The sequence below is a fragment of the Pleurodeles waltl genome, chromosome 6, assembly GCF_031143425.1.
Source record: "Pleurodeles waltl isolate 20211129_DDA chromosome 6, aPleWal1.hap1.20221129, whole genome shotgun sequence".
Lineage (NCBI taxonomy): Eukaryota > Metazoa > Chordata > Amphibia > Caudata > Salamandridae > Pleurodeles > Pleurodeles waltl.
Window position 1 is genome coordinate 820,814,938 of NC_090445.1, and position 16,262 is coordinate 820,831,199.

Below are 16,262 nucleotides of genomic sequence, written 5' to 3' on the forward strand. Positions count from 1 at the left end.
TTTTATTACTAGAATGGGTTAAATTGGGGGATAATCTTTTTGTGTTGATGTACTCATCTACCCTTCTGCCAAGGTAAAAGGGTGTTATGTAGAAGGTAAAAATAAAAATCCTTCCTATTAAATCTGTAGACTGGTTCTAGTGCACAGATGTTAGGTTGGCTAGTAGCTCTGAGAGTACAGGAACTCTGAAAATGTATTACTTTTAGAATATGTGGCAAGTACTAACTTTGTTCTGATTTATTTTATTAAGCGCATGTGCGTACATTCAGACATCTTGGTGCTACAGAATAGTCCAAAAAATAAGAACTATAAAGATCTAACAAAACATGTGAGTTTTAAAAGCCTTCCTGAAGGTTAAGTAGGGCTGTATGCTCTTGATGGGCAAAGAAAACTATTCCAAAGTTGAGAAACGAGCAAATGAAGTGCTTGACCACTTCTTGAGGATCATTTAAAATGGGGAACCAAGGGCCAGATGTACATAGGTTTAGCATTGGTACACCCCTGTACCAATGTGTCTTTGACACATTTTGCGATTCCGAGTGGGTCGCAAATAGACCTACCTCACTAATATTAATGTGGTAGGTCTCACTTTGCCACCTATTGGGAATTGGAAAAATCACAGGGACCACCATGTCTGTGATAGCTTTTAAATAAAGCAATCTTTATTTTAAAAAGATTTTATTTCAAAAATAAAAATGAACAGTATTCATTTCATTTTTACATTTAGCCAGCGAGCGGTCTATAGGACTACCTCCTGCTTTGAAAAAATATTTTTGCAACCATTCTCAATGGGGAAGTTGTCCCTTGGGGTCTCTTCCCATTTGCAAATGGGTTGCCACTTACTTGAAGCAGTGAGTAAAATGCAAATTTTTTGCGATCACATTTCGGTCACAAAACATTCACATGTACCTCTGAGATTCGGTATCAGGAAGGGACGCTCCAAACATGCCCCTTCCTAATACCGAAACGCAAACCCAATTTGTGATTTGATAATTGGTTACTGAATCGCAAACATAGTCTTTGTACGTTTACAAATGCTTTTTTTCAGGTCACACAACAGCCTGATTCTGTGAATCGGACCATTTGCGACCTAAAAAAAGCTTTGTGAATCTTCTAAGCAGTACATAGGCTTCTACACGGATTATTCTTGGGTTATAATGGGGGAAAGCTCCAAGACGTGAGATGGTTCTGCATTATAGAAATCAATGTGTATGAGGCAGAGAGATTTAAATCGGATTATTTGTGTAACTGGGAGCCAGTGCAACTGACTCTGGAACTGAGTTACATGATCGCATTTTCCTAGGTTCCTGGCAAGCAGAACTGCAAAGTTCTGGATTCCTTGAAGTTGAGCAATAAAGTATTCCGGAAGGCCTCAACAGAGGATAGTACAATATCTAATCCTTGAAAGGACTATGGTTGAGACCACCTTGCCCTGAAGACGGCGAGGTAAGAAAGAAAGGATTTTTTTGGAGATGCAGAACATGAAAGCAGGCTGGGGAAATGCCATAAACCCGAGATCTTACATTTAGGTACATCACTGTTTAGCAATGTGTGTTCACTTGACATTCTGACATAGTGTTCTCTGTTTCTTGCGGGTATTTCTGCCATAACACAACCTTTCTCTGTCGCTTTGTTGCCTCTGTATAATCAGAAACTTACTCTAAGGCTGGATATGTATACAGTACGTTAGTGCTGGACGGAATTTGAATAGTAGTTGTATTTTGTGGAAGTAATGCCATAGTTGAATCATTTGTTGTATATTAATATGAGTTGCTCCACATTTGAATTCACATATTTGTATTAGCATGAAGCAATTACAAGTGAAACAAAATTGTTATGATGTGTTTAATGTGTTATCATTATGTTTATTGTGTGCTCATATTTTTATTATTTGACACCACACAAGGCGAGAAGTGCACTGTTTATTTTGTATGACAAAATATTCCTGAAGAAGTCACTGGAGGAAGCCTTTGGCCACTTTCCAAGGATCTTCTGCTGGCATACTGTATTGCATTCAGTCATGATTTTTTTTCTGTTATATATGTAACTAATGTTCTGACACCTCCGGATGACATTAGATCAGAAGGGGTGAAACAGTATTCATGTAACAGTTTAATGCTATGATGGTAGGGTTATGTGACATTTTTAAATATTGTAATGTGATTTGTTAGATTTAGAATACTTTGGCTTGCACCCTGCTGACTTTGCAATTTCCATCATTTTCAATGCTACAATGAACTCAGTAAACCCTCGAATTTGTGGTGTGAGCCAGCAATATCTTTTGTCCCTACCATTGATGCTGCTCGATTTTTCTTTTAATGATTTTATGCACATTTGAGAGTTGGGGACTGAATTAATTGTTGGTGGAAAGGGAGCTCTGTCGCACTAGCTATGGAGTTCCCTCCCTGCCAGCACAGTGGTCCGCCCTCCCAATTTATATGCAGGTGGACCATAGGTTTGGCTACGGCTGTGACTACTCTGTCACCAATGTAGCAAACATTCTCTGACAGCTTGACTGAGTAAGAGCTGTTGGGGAATTGGCTATATGTCTGTGTGCCTAATTAGAATGGGTGGATATATCGCCATTTGTTACTGTCCGTCATGGCCAGGCAAACCTTGGTGGTAAAGAACAGTAAAAAACAAACTGCCCCCTCCCCATGGGAGATGACTAACATGGCACGAAGGCATGATCTTTTATATTTCCAAAAAGAAAATTCCACTTTGGGATTTTCTTTTTAAAACTAAAAAAGAAACCGGTTTGGTGCAAGGTGATGAAGGCCTGCTCCACACTGCAAAAAGCATTGACGGGAACCGCCGAAAAAGCAGTTCCTGGCAATGCTCTAGAAATGACCGCCAGCTTGGCAGTCATTTTTACAATTGGTGGGTGTTATTTCCATCAGGGTGAAAAAGTAACATACTCACTCTTCCTGTTGGAGAAAGGGGTCTCCCATCGGAATTTAGATAGACCCTTAGTCTATTTTTTGTGATTTTGCTTATTATTGCGTTGTAACTGTAACAGATGGTGTTAATAGCAATTGATTTCTTGTACCTACTTCATGTCTTGCACATTAAATTTTAATATACCTTCATGTTTTTTTTCTGATTACTGATCTCGAACTCCTTTTTTGAGTCAGCTATGTTATGCAAATTTGTAGATGACAGGGTATCTTGGCGCTGAGCAGGTGTCAGTCTAACCAAACCTAGGACCTCGTGGGATTACTAAAAAAGCTAGTTCTTCAGCTTTTTGCAGAATTCAGGATGTGAAGAGGAGGCCCTTATATGTAGTGCCAAATTTGACAACCAATAAAAGCATTTATAAAAACATGTGTAGCAGCTGATTGTACCACGCTTTAGGAGCAATGTTGAAGAAGGTTTGACCACTGTGTCTGGAATGTGTGTAGGTAGGAATCCGTACAAGTACAGGTGTCTGGAATGTTTGTGAAAGCAGATACATTTGTTGAGGTATGCTAGGCCATTGTTAAGTAGCGTCTTCAATAGTGTGGGTGATGAGTTTGAATTGTGTGTTTTTGTGTACGGAGAGCCAGTGAAGCTCCTTCATGTGTGGTGTGATGCGAGTGTGGCATGAGAGGCTGAGAGTAATTCTGGATGCCAAGTTCTGAATGATCTGTAGGCTTCTGGTGAGTTTGTTTTTATCGTGACATAAAGAGTGCTCCTGCAGTCCAGCTTGCTTGTGATGATGGCATGCGTGACAATTTTTCGAGTGGTGATTGGGAGCCGTTGGAAAATCTTCCTCAGCATCTTCATGGTACAGAAGCATAAGGCGTTGACTTGGGCAATCAAGCGGAGTTTGCTGTTGATGATGATCTGTAGGTTCTTGGAATTGCTGGGTGTCAGTCCTAGCTCTGCTGGCCACCAGATAGAGTCCCACCCCACAGTGAGGTGATCTTCCAGAAGGTCATGAGTTTGGTCTTGTCGGTGTTTAGCTTCAAATGGTTGGTCTTCATCCAGTGGGCATTTTCGGTCATTCAGGCATTTAACTTGATCTGGGTACTAGGCATCTTACCTGTGAGGGAGAGAATATGTTGTGTGTCGTCGATGTAGGAGAGGATGTTGATGTTCTGAGAGCGTATGATGCTGGCTAAAAGAATCATGTATGTATTGAAGAAGATCACGCTGAGGGAGGATCCTTGCAGAACTCTACAGATGAGGTCACAGGCATCTGAGGTGTATAGTGCCGGGCTGATTGACTGGGTCCTTCCAGTCAGGAAGAAGCAGATCCATAGGGTTGCGTGTCCTTGGATTCCGATGTTGTGGAAGAATTGCATTAGGATCGAGTGGAAGACCATATCAAACACTGTGGAGAGCTCCAGGAAGATTAGGGCCATGTCTTTTCTGCATAGAGTCATGCTAATGTTATCCAGGGTGGCAATGAGGGCTGTTTCCAGAGCTGTGATAGGATCTGAAGTGGTGTCAAGGAGTTGATGGTTGTTGAGGGGTTTAGTAAGGCGTCTGTTGGTGATTTTCTCTATGACCTTGACTGGGAGTGGCAGCTGGGAGATCAGTCTGTAGTTGGGAACATTGAGGATCCTCAGAAGGTTTCTTCCATGTTTCGAAGTGCCAGGGAAGGTCACGGTGGAGGCATTCAAATTTTGTGTAAGCATGGCACTGATGGGCTGCAGACCTCTGGAGTGGACATGGTGGGGGGTGGAGGTACAATGGGGCCATTAAGAGGATGGATTTTATGGTAGCAGCAGTTTCCTCTGGGCTGGTGATGGGCCATGTTGTTAGCATTGGTTCTTTAGATAAAAGCAGGTGACATTTGGTGAGGTCTGTTGGATCTGACTGCGAGTAATGGTGGTGATTTTGTTGCTGAAGAATTGAGAGAGATTATTGCAGAGATTCTGCAAAGGGGTTATTGAGTTGGAGGCTGTCGCAGGTGAGGTGAAATCCTTTACAATGGCAAATACTTCTTTTCTTCTGCTGGTACTGGCATCTATACAGTCCACCAGAGCAGCTTTTTTTGTGGTTTGGATCATTTGGTGGTAGGGTGAATTTGAACACGCTTCTGTCTGCATTGTCCTGTCTCTGTCTCCATTTGCGCTCAACTGTTTTGCAGTGGTGTGGTGTTTCACCAATCTGAGTTCCTCCACCTACCCACTGGCCTGAGGTTTAGATCTTGTTGTATTGTTGCGTTTGATGGGAGCCAGGGAGTCGGCCGAGGAAGTGATCCAAATGTTGAAATTCTTTATGGTTCTGGGGCGTCTGCTGCTGTGTTCAGGTCGATGGCTATTCGGAGCAATTTCCAGTCCTTGTCAGTGATACTGTTCAGTTTCAGCTGGCTGGCTGGTCTGGCAGTGGACGAGAACAGCGATGCTGAACTTGATGAGAGTGTGGTCTTTCCAGGAGACTGGTGCGGGCTCATCGACTCTGTTTTCGAAATTTGAAAAAATAGTGTCCAGAAGGTGTCCTGTGATGTAAGTAGGTCCCTTCACCTTTTGGGTGAGGCCTAGGCTTTTAAGGCCTTCGATGAGTACTTTTGAGTTGGGTTTGGAGTGGTATTCCTGTCCTTTCTTTGACAGTCATTTAATGCTATTTTTAATCTTGCCTCTAGGGACACATGAAGTCAGACTTTGAGGTTAACATCATCCCCAACGACCCACAGTTTGCATGCATGTTCTACAGTTTTTGGACTGAAATGCCCTCTTTTTCAATTAACACACATTGAATGCTCCCAGTTTTCCATATAACGTATAAATATATGACTGTAAAATCTGCATTCTTATCAGAAGTCTAAAATCCTGCTGGTGTAGTCAATCACTTTAAACTTTTACTTGAGGACATTTATGCTGTGTATTTATTCAGCATGTAACATTGGTGAAATTTCCCACACAACCAATCTGCTTTTTGCGAATCAGGGCTTCAGAGAACTGTAAATCTAAAATCTGATATATATAAAAGAGTGGGAAGCTGCTAGCCAAGCTTCACTCTGTGGTTTTCTGATTGATACTTCTAACTGCAGATTCCTCACTGTAGAATATCCTCCAGGTGCCAGACTGGATCTAGAGATTTTTTGTAGTGGGATTCCACGCACCACTGGGTGGCATCATTGAACTCCACATTTGCCCCATACCGCCCTGAAGTGACAGAGCAGAGCTGCATATCAGCGCTACCACTGAGTGCTGAGCTGTGCCCACTGAAAATGACAGGAATTCGAGCTGTCCTGCAACTGCAGGAAGCAGATTTTGGCCACGGATCTGAATGAGGTCTGTCTATAGTGCCTGGGCTCAGAACACTACTCTTGAATCATGTGATAAGTTCATCCTCATACATCCGAAGACAATTTGAGACTGGGAGACAAAACACAATAAGACATCGCTGTTTTTGCATAGGAGGTATCAAGATGTAAGTCGCGGTCTGTCAAGGTCACCGGTCAGTGGGGAGATTCCTTAGCCATCATGCAGATATTTAGTGCATGGAATTGCAGGGGCCTTTGGCCAGTTTTGCACCAGCAGGTTCCTTCCTGTTGCCCTCTGTCTCATTAATACCCATTACCATGCCCGTCCTGTCTATACCGATTTCTACTCCGGCCGCATTAACCACGCTGAAGGGTGATCCAGTGCCAGTGCTCATGTCGGATCCCGAAACAGCTTCAGCACGAGCTCGACCAATGTCACACTGCAAAATTAAAAAAGCACATCTGACTGCTTAGCAGCCTGACTCTAAGCCTGTGCGTCAGCTGTGTCATAGCTGTCATCAGAGACTCCTTTATCTTTTTAGTTCTGACTCTGTTCCAGAGGAGGGGGAACCACAGGCTATTGATAAGGATAATAGTCTCCCTCTCACATTACACTGATCATGCCTTATACCTCGATTTATGAAAACCAGTGGACTTGATTCCTCCACTGACTCACTACCTGGGCAACCAACGGAATCACGGTGGTGGTTTGGACAGTAGTCGAGATGGTAGAATTGCAGCTGCCCTTTTATTGAGACTAAAATAAATATTTTGACTGAACTCCTTCAGCCGCAGCAAGCAACATCTAAGCCCCCACTTCCATTTAATGATGCCCTTGCAGGTACTGTGATGTCCGCCTGGTTGAAACCATGTTCTTGCCTGCCTGTAAACAGGCAGGGGCCAGAAGTCATAGGACAATTCCCGGTGACCCAGATTTTCTCACCAAACACCCTACTCCTAATAGTCATAGTGTGCAGGCCTTAAATATGTGAATTTCAATTGATTTCCCACCACTCCTCGCTTATAGAGAGTCTAAAAGGATTGATGCCTGTGGAAAACACGTGCTCTTTCACCAGACTTCACTGTGGTCTTGCTATGCTGTCTGTCTATTGTGCTGATACATCGACTCCCTTTAAAACATGGCCTGCGAGATATTGCCAGCAGTCCCAGAAGACATTAGGGTCTCTTTGGCCCAAACGATACATGATGGGCAACACGCATCCAGATATGTTATCCTTGCAGGGTTTTTTTTTACTTTGATTTTGCAAAGTAAAGGAACTAGCTGTTGGCATCTTTCAATTCCTGCTCCAGTTTCTTAAATTTAGGGGCTACTCCAGAGGTCTGGTGTATATACACAGAGACATCCTTCTCAATGAGTGATGTAACAGAGTCCTTTCAGTGCAGCGGACACGGATATAGCAGGCAACCGTGCAGGCCAGCAGGGGTACCAGTCTTCCAAATCCTCATCTCCACAACAACAGTCAGCAAATCACTTTAGTTTTCCCTTGTTGGCACAAGCACAGCCAGTAGGAGAAAGGATCTGGGACTTCATTTTTGGTTGGCAATTCTATCACATCTGACAGATGGGTGATGCAAATTATTCAATAAGGTTATGCTGTGTCATTTCTTTCCCTCCCCCCCCCCATTATCCCTCCACACCAAGATGGATTTCTTAAGAGCAGGTGTCCATGCTGCTACAGGAAGTATGCCTGTTGCTAACCAAAGGTGCCATAGAAAGGGTACTGGAGTTGGAGAAAGGCGGTGTGAGAAATTGGATTGTTTGTTTTCTAGGATGTGATTCCCGGTCAGGCAGCAACCACAGTTCTTGTCACAGTAAGGCACAAGCGAATCCAAAATTACCCTGTGCTCACCCTCTGGTAACTTGACACATAGCAGTCCTAACTTGGAAGCAATGTGTAAAGTGTTTGTGCAACACGTCCTACAGTAAAACAGTAAAACACCATACAAAAAGGATCCCACATCAGGTTAGAAAATTAGAATTTAGTTTAATAAATAAAACAAGACCAAATCGACAAAAATCCAATAAGTTGAACTTGAGTTAAGAATTTTTAGAAATAAACTGTGAAACAGCACTCAGAAGCCAAAAGCACCAACTGGGGATATTTCTTCATGCCAGACCAGGACAAAGTCAAATGTTACTGCCGACCATGATGGAGTGTGGGCCAGCTACAGGGACCATGTAGGCCCGCCGAACCAACATATCTTAAATCCTGGTTGTGGAGCGTTGCATTGGTTCCGAACCAGGTCATTGAGGTGATACATTGATTTTACCCATGCAGTACAGAAAATGCGTCGAAGCTCCCCAAGCAGCGACGAAGTTGCATTGGTGGTAAGATATGGTGGAATTCGGGTACGGGTTCCTGCTGTGTCAACGTTGAGGCAATGCATTGATTCCGATGGGCGCAGAGACTACGATGCGGAGTGTCGTCATCAAGACTGTCGTCGACAAGGGTATGAGAACCTTGTGCTGAAGAAAGTGCTGCAGCATCAGTTCTGAAGGTGATGCGGTCCAGTCCTTCTCACTCCCAGCAAGAGGGCAGCAGGCACAGGTCAGCACAGCAGAACTGGAATACAATAAACAGCGATTCAGCAGAGTTACAGGTCTTTAGCAACACAGCAGTCCTTTTTGGCAGCGTGTCCACAGGTCCAGAAGTGTACTGAAGTGGTGGTGTTAGAGGTCCAGTACTTGTACCCAGTTGGGCCTTTGAAGTGGGAGAGATTTCAGAGACATGCCTTTGAAGTGCACAGACTCCTTTCCCTTCCTGCTGTGGCTCCAGACCCAATAATTGGGGTTATGCAGCCCTTTGAGTGTGGACAAGACAGCCTGATCAGGCGTAAGTGAGGCTGTGCCCAACCCCTCCCACCCATCCTGCCCAGGATGGTCCATTGAGGCCCGTCAGGTCACACCTTAGCTCCCATTATTTGTGGCTGTCTAGGAGGAATATGCAAAGTTCAGCTGTCACCCTACGCAGGACTTGTGATCAGAGACAGGCAGTAAGCACCAAATGGTTAAAGTAAGAAAATGCCAACTTTCTAAATGTGGCATTTTCAGAATCACAATTTAAAATTAGATTTTACGATAAGTTGTGATTTTAAATTGTGATTCCAGAGACACCAAACTCAAAACGTTTATCTCTTCCATATTGTGCATTGCAATTATAAGATGTAATAAGTTTAGCCCAATGTTAATAAATGGGAGATATAGGGCTTGCAGTAGTGAAAACGAATTTACAAATTTTTCACTACCAGCACATGTAAAGCTTAAAAGTACATGGCTAACTTTTTAAATACTGCACCCTGCTCTCGGGGCTGTCTGGGGCCTATCTTAGGGGTGACATATGTATTAAAAAGGACGCTTTGGGTCTAGCAAAATGTTTATTTTTCCAGGTCGACATGGCAGTTTACTCGCTTTACTGCAAGGCCTTTTCCACCTCAGTTGCCGAGCCTTTTTTGACTATTTGGGGTTGTTCGCGCTTAGGCCCTCATAAGCTATCCACGCCAAATTTGCGTCCTTTTTTTCCAACATCCTAGGGATTCTAAAGATACCCAGAGTTAGTAGGTGTCCCTGGAGGAGAGCAAGAAATTAGCCAAAATACAGCTAAAATTTTCCTTTTTTTCAGAAAAAAGTGCTGCAGGAGAAAGCATGTGTTTTTTTCCCTGAAAATGGCATCAACAAAGCGTTTGTGTTGCTAAAATCACCATCTTCCCAGGTTTCAGTAACAGGCAGACTTAAATCAGAAAAACACATTTTTCAACACAATTTTGGCATATTACTGGGACATACCCCATTTTTACTATTTTATGTGCTTTCAGCCTCCTTCCAGTTAGTGACAGAAATGGGTGTGAAACCAATGGTAGATCCCAGACAACTAAACATTTCTGCAACGCAGACAAGATTCTGAATTCAGCAAAGGGTCATTTGTATAGATCCTTCAAGGTTTTCCTGTAGAAAGTAACATCTGAAATAAAACAAAATATTGAAATTGAGTTTTAAAAAAACAGCTATTTCTGTCCACGTTTTCTTCTGTAACTTTTTCCAGCTATGGCAGATTTTTTGAAGCAATATACAGTTACGTCTGCTGGACTCTTCTGGGTCCGGTGATATATAGGGCTTGTAGGTTCACCAAGAATGCTTGGTACCCAGAGCCAATAAATGAGCTGTACCTTGAAATGGATTTTCATTGTACTGTATACCAGGTATATGGCAATTCATTTGGTGAAATATAAAGAGCGAAAAATGGGTATCAAGGAAACTTTGTAGTTCCAAGTTCGGCACAAGTAAGGTGTTGAGAAGCAGTGGTTATTTGCACATCTCTGAATTCCGGGGTCCCCATACTAGCATGTGAATTACTCTGCATTTCTCCAATAAACTTCTTTTTAACACACTGTCTTACATTTTGAAGGAAACAATGTAGAGAAAGACAAGGGGCAATAATACTTGTTCTTCTATTCTGTGATCCCCCAAGTCTCCCGATACAAATGGTACCTCACTTGTGTGGGTAGGCCTGGTGCTCGCAACAGGAAACCCAACATGGACACATCACATTTTTTCATTGAAATCTGACGTGTTTTTTGGAAAGTGTCTAGCTGTGGATTTTGGTGTCTAGCTCAGCCGGCACCTAGGGAAACATAGCAAGCCTGTGCATTTTCAAAAACTAGACGCCTATGGGAATCCAGGATGGGGTGACTTGTGGGGCTCTCACCAGGTTCTGTTACCCAGAATCCTTTGCAAACTTCAAAATTTGGCAAAAAAAACAAATTTTCCTCACATTTCAGTGATGGAAAGTTCTGAAATCTGAGGGGAGCCACAAACTTCCTTCCATCCAGAATTCCTCCAAGTCTCCTGATAAAAATGCTATCTCACTTGTGGGGGTAGGTCTAATGCTTGCAACAGGAAATGCCCCAAAACAACCTGGACACATCACATTTTTCCAAAGAAAACTGACCTGTTTTTTGCAAAGTGCTTGGCTGTGGATTTTAGCCTCTAGCTCAGCAGGCACCTCAGGAAACTTAGCACACCTATAGATTTTTGAAAACTAGACACTTTGGGGAATTCAAAACGGGGTGACTTGTGGAGCTGTCTCCAGGTTCTGGCAATCAGAATCCTTTGCAAACCTCAAGATTTGTCTATAAAAACACTTTTCCCTCACATTTCGGTACTGCTGAGTTCTGGAATCTGAGAGGAGCTACAAACGTCCTCCATTTAGCATTCCCCCAAGTCTCCAACTAAAAATGATACCTCACTTGTGTTGGTAGGCCTAGTGCCTGGGACAGGAAACGCCCCAAAATGCAACATGGACACATCAGATTTTTACATTGAATACTGACGCATTTTGTGGAAAGTGCCTAGCTGTGGATTTTGGCCTCTAGCTCAACCGGCATCTAGGAAAACCTACAAACCAATGAATTTTTTAAAACTAGGCACCTAGGGGAACCTAGGATGGGGTAACTTGTGGCACTCTGGGGAGGAGCCAAGATGGCCACCGAGTCGGACGCCTAACGAGGATCTCCGACTCGGACCTGGGTAAAGAATCCTGCAGGGCACTCCCGTGGAATGGAGGCAGTTCCCAGGTGGTGTGCGTCCGGTCCCCGGGAGGCGCATGAACCCGCGGGGCTGTTAGAGCCCGCATGGAGAGACTGAGCCGGCGAAGGAGCCGGAACAGAGGCGCAGCCACTGAGCCGCGAAATGGCGGCGCCCTGGAGCCCCGAGCCTCCGACGGGAGGAACCAGCAACCGGGAGTGGCGGAGGTAGGGAGCCGGGGGCCTTCGGGGCGGGGGAGCACTGGGGGTCGCGGCTGAGGCACCGGGGCGACTCTCCCCCCCCCCCCACAGCTGCATCGCTCTTTCTTCTTCCCCCTCCCCTTTTTGCCTCCCTCGGGCCGGCTGAACGGTGCGGTGAGCACCGGCGGACTACGCCACAGGGGGCGAGCCACTCCGATGCATCAAGCGGTGAGGGGGTCACAGGAGAAAGTAGTTGTGTCCGGGCACGGCAGCCGGCCCGGACACTAAGAAATTTAAAGGGAGCTACATTCAGTGTGCAGTCAGAACCCCAAGGACGCTCACTTGATCTGAGGGTGAGGCGCCCAAGCATTGCGGGGGGCAGGCCCCCCGTCATCTGGAAGCTGACCTCAACAGCTGCTTCCCCTCCCTTTCCCCCCCTCCCTCCAGGGACGGGGAGACGGGGTGGAGTGGGGAGGGTAAAGGGGGCAATACAGCAAGCAGATGAAAAACAGCAGAGAGGGGCAGCCCAACCAGAGGGCTCCCCCCCACCCCCTCCTTCTCCCCCCCCTGCACCCTCGTCGGACTTTCCTGTGTCGCACGAGCTGGGGCCTGCGGACACAAACGGAGGGGATATTGGTAGAGGAATATTGTGCTCACCAGGATTGCCCTGCCTCCCCCACCCACCCCACTCCCCACCGGGGGCTCAACACAGGGCGGACACTCTGCGGCGGCACCTGCGCTCGCCCGGGGACTGGAGCACCCAACTAGCAGCACCAAGATCCCCCCTCCCGACAGCTGCACTTGACCCAGCATACTCCTTTGCAGATTGAATAGAAAAGAACGGACCAGGAACAGGGAATAGGGGCCTCAACAAGGTACACTACGCCGAAAGGTAGATTGGAACACAATTTAACTGACTCCTGCAAACGGGAAATATAGAAGAACAACAGCAATGGCCGGGAAATCCAAGTCAGCGAAACACCAAGAATGAACCGCGCCCGGCCCGTCGCCGCCCACTGACCATCAGCAACTCCTAACCTTGTAATCACTGGAAGTTACGCTTCAATCCCACTCTGTGCAGTTCGAAAAAGTGCTACAGGCAATCATGGACACTAAATCCACACTAGAACTAAAAATAGACACAGTGTCACAAGATCTAAACCTACTCAGAGTGGATCATCGGAACTTGACAGAGAGGGTGAAAACTACAGAGGATACCTTGAGCAAGACGACCCCCATGGCCTCGGACAACCGGAAACAACTCCAGCGCCTGGACGCAGAGGTGAAGATCCTATGGAGGCGCGCTGAGGAAGCGGAAAGCAGATCCCGTCGCAACAACATCCGCTTTGTGGGGTTCCCCGAGCACCCAACAGAACTCAGAACTAATCATAGAACAGTGGCTAATTAAAGAAGTACTGAGCGGGGCCCCTTCGAAGTTCTTCTCTGTTGCGCGAGCGTATAGAATCCCGGGCAGACCGCCTCTACCGGGTCAACCTCCCAGACCATTAATAGTGAAGCTACTAAATTACAGAGACCGTGATTTGATACTGCAGCAATTTCGCAGCAAAGGCCCATTCCGGCTGGAGGGATCAGTGGTCCATGCTTATCCAGACTTCACTCAGGAAGTACAGAAACAGCGAAACTCCTATATGAAAGTCAAACAACGGCTCCGGGAACACAACATCACATATGCTCTTCTTTTCCCTGCCAAACTGAGGGTGATCTCTGAGGAACGTACCCACGTGTTCACATCCCCCGAAGATGCTTGGACCTGGATGCATGCCAAAGGCATAGCAATGCCCAGTGAAGGAGCGAATGAAGAGGAGGAATGGACGCCCTCCACATCGAGAAAACGCAATAAGAAACGCCACAAGGGACAGCCCACGGAGAAGCAAGCAGCAGAGGAAAGAGAAAAAGTACTAAAAGAAACTCCGTTATTAATGCAGAACTCCTTCGAGACACTCAAGGCGCGCCACTCGGAGGGCTCGGACTCGGAATCAGCCAGCTCGGACTCCACAATTACAGAGACGCTCCGGGGCCCAGAGGTCACCCCCAGAACAGCAGATGAACTGTAAACGAGAATAGCCCACCGGATCCCTCGGTCCCGACAGGACAACGAACGACTGGGATACAGAAGAAACAGCAACAAGAACTGAATCACCAGCCCATTGGCAACAAATAGTATTTTTTGAACAATTAAATCATTGACTGCTGTGTTGGCTGATAAATACTTGCGGGCAAGCAAAAGGGGGTGATCAACACTACACAACACAGTACAGCGGGAGTGCCCACACTCATATATACACACGCCCTCAGACCAGGTCTGAGGGAGGGTGCGTGCTCCACACAAGGGCCACATCTTATATTAATACGGCTCCCCCACAGGTATCCGAATGGATACAGCTCTCACCACATAGTAGTACATAGGGTGTTTCACTAAGGGTTAGTAGTTGGTTCAGGGAAATAGTTAGAACGAGGGGAGGGATTTGGGGAGTTAAAGGGTTTGTTATAGGTCAACTCAGAGAGCAGAATACACCATGGTGGATGTCAGTCTTAAATATGCACCCGGTGGATCGGGGGGGAAGTCCAAGAGGGAGCTGCACACTGGGATGTGCAGGATGCAGCTGCACCATGCAGTGACACATGTCTGGGCACACGACTTCACACGTACACCAATACAAAATAATTACGTGGAACGTGAGGGGCATGGGCACACCGGGCAAAAGGGCGCAGGTGCACACGCATCTCAGACGTCAGAGAGTTCACGTAGCTATCCTACAAGAAACACACTTACTGGAACCAGAGCTTCAGGCAATCTGTGGGAAATGGGGTGGGCAGATAACAGGCACAGCCTACTCAGCGTTTGCTAGGGGGGTTTTAATTTGGATAGCAGGAGGCGTCCCGTTTATACGAACCTCACATAAAGTAGACCCAGGCGGCAGATACGTAATAGTGGAAGGACAATTAGACAGGAGGCACTTGGCGCTCATAGGGATTTACGCCCCCAACAGCGCACTGGCGGGCTTTCTGGAAACACTCACCCCGGCACTACTAGTAAACCCTGCGGCCCCGGCCATATGGGGAGGTGATTTTAAAGGCTTACCGAATGCAGCGCTGGATACATCAACCCCACCCAAGAAAGGTACAACAAATAGAAGCACTAAGAGCCCCCTATAGACATGGGCGGAAGATATGAGACTCTATGATGTATGGCGCATGCAACACCCCCAACAAAGAGAATACTCATTCTACTCAATACCCCAAGGAGTGTACACCAGAATAGACATACTTTGGGGCTCCGCAGATATATGCACAATGTCGAGCGAGTCAGAGTACCTGGCTAAGACACTATCAGACCACTCGCCACTCAAAATGATATTAAAATGGGGCGGAACTCGATCAGCGATCCCCACCTGGCGGTTACAACCAGAGGCACTCTAAGATCAGGCATATGCAGAGGGACTGGGCACGACACTGAGGCAATATTGGGAAACCAACATAAACTCGGCGAGCACTAGGGCAGCAGAGTGGGAGGCACATAAAGTGGTGGTCAGGGGTTATTGTATGTAGCCCACCTGGGGTGTTAGGCGCACTCTACATTCGGAGATCAGTAACCTAGAGAAGGAATTGAGAGCGCTGGAAACAGCAGTGGCAAGACAGTAAGCACCCTACACCGTATTGCAAGAGGCACACCCAAAATATAAAGAAGCAGATGCTCACCTCTGTAGGCATGACCACAAATATTACTTGATGCGACAGCAGTCGGAAGGAGACAGGTCAGGCAGGTTACTGGCATGGCTCCTGAAGGGAGATCGACAACAACCCCCAATAGGGGCCATATGACTAGACAACGGAGAGATGGGCTCCACACAGCAGGAGATAAACGGGGCATTCAGGGAATATTACGCTAACCTTTACGCCAAGAGAATAGCCTGTACGCCCACACAGCTCACCGCATTCCTGGCAGGATACCAGTTGGCACAATTGTCCCAGGGAGACGCTGAGAAACTGGAGGCCCAGTTGAGCTTAGCGAAGTTAAATGTAGCAATAACACAGATGCCCAGATGCCTCCCACTAGAATACTACACGAAATACTTAAATTATTTAAAGCCTCACCTACTGAAAGTGTTAGAAGAAACCTGGAACCACAAGGCGCTGCCCCCCTCACAAAGAGAAGCCATGATAGCGGTCCTACCCAAACAGGGAAGGGACCCCATGGACGTTAAATCCTATAGACCATTATCATTATTAAACACTGACTGTAAAATCCTGGGTAAAGTATTGGCTAACAGGCTAGCGCCCGTCATTCACACTTTAATACATG

At 46.1% G+C, this 16,262-nt stretch overlaps 1 protein-coding gene across 9 annotated transcripts in view; it reads left to right on the plus strand.

The window, feature by feature from the left end:
- The window catches only part of STN1 (STN1 subunit of CST complex), a 426,801-nt gene that overhangs the window by 298,078 nt on the left and 112,461 nt on the right, over positions 1-16,262 (plus strand). The gene's annotated exons all lie outside the window — the stretch shown is intronic.